Raw genomic sequence first — 1,406 nt, 5'->3', positions numbered from 1 at the left:
ACACACACACACACACACACACGTGTGCATTTATTCTTGACCGTTTGAATTGCACCATTATGGTGATTGCAGTTTACATCCATCTTCTCTTTCTCTAGACAGCCACAGTCAAACCTAATGAGCTTTGCTCAGACGGAGCTTGTGGCTCTATTCAGGTTGTGCAAAATGTGTGGAACCTAATCCTTTCTTACGCAGATCGCTAACTTACACTGATCAGCTAATAACTCTGCCAACTCTCTCATTAACCACTCTCAGTGACTCTGCTCCGGCGCCCATGAACTCACAGACCTGGCACACACACTTTTTTCCTCTCTCTTCCATACATGTAACAGTGCTGGGTGATAGCAAGCAGAGAGCTATATTTTAGGGTGCAGTTAATCCTTTACATACATAATGCAAACCAAAGACATTTTTATCACTACACCTGTAAGGCCTGGAAGCCTTCTCGATTTTAAGCCACTTTGATTTGGTCAGAAATGATCCAAATGTAAATCTGAGTGAGAGCTTACTGCAGCATCAATGTATCTTTAAACATTTTCAAATGTTGAACAAAGTTTTAGGCACAATGGTTACTGTCAAAGGCCTCTTCATAATGTATTTATGGTACTAAGTATGCAAAATGGATAACTGTTGGCATTCTTATCCGAGGTTTGGATCAACATTAGGGCACTGCATCGTTTAGCGCTGTTGCATTGGCTCAAGAAGGTCCTGGCTTCTGTGTGGAGTTCACATGTTTTCCCCACATCTGCTTGGGTTCCCCCGAGTACCCCGGCTTCCTTCCAAAGACAGAGCTCCTCCCATTCATCCCAATTATTTGGTTTACGGTAACTGGTGATTCTAAATTGGACATAGGTGAGAATACGAGTGTGAATGGTTGACAGAGAAACATTCAACCAAGGTAACCTTTCCAGGGTGTACCCCACCTCTTGCCCTATGGTAGCTGTGATCGCCTCTAGATCCTCTTGTGATCCTGCGTCAGATAAGTGAAAGAAAATGAATGGATGGATGGGTCAGCATTAATGAACGACTGCTACTTTGGAACCTTAGAGAAAATATATCTACATACAAACATATGTGCACATGGAGAGATGACACAGCTAGCTTTTAACATGGCGTCCTACAGCTCTTTGTAACCAGTGCCAGTATAGTGTCACTGATTTATTATATATTTGTGATAAAGAATGCAATGTTGGGGCCAGTATGTAATGCTGTGTTTAACTTCCAAACCTAATGAATTATGCAGGCTGTGGCTGAAAAGTAGCCTGAACAGTAATGTAATATATATATATGTACAAGAAGGCCTATCACGCAAGACCCCAGGTGCAGGCTGTGTAAAGATGCCCCAGAGACAATCCAGCACATAACAGCAGGGTGCAAGATGCTAGCAGGCAAGGCATACATGGAAC

This window comes from Pundamilia nyererei, unplaced genomic scaffold (assembly GCF_000239375.1).
Source record: "Pundamilia nyererei isolate P.nyererei 1_Seehausen unplaced genomic scaffold, PunNye1.0 scaffold00013, whole genome shotgun sequence".
In the NCBI taxonomy this organism is placed as follows: Eukaryota; Metazoa; Chordata; class Actinopteri; order Cichliformes; family Cichlidae; genus Pundamilia; species Pundamilia nyererei.
The sequence above is the reverse complement of the archived record's forward strand: the minus strand, read 5'-3'. Positions refer to the sequence as shown.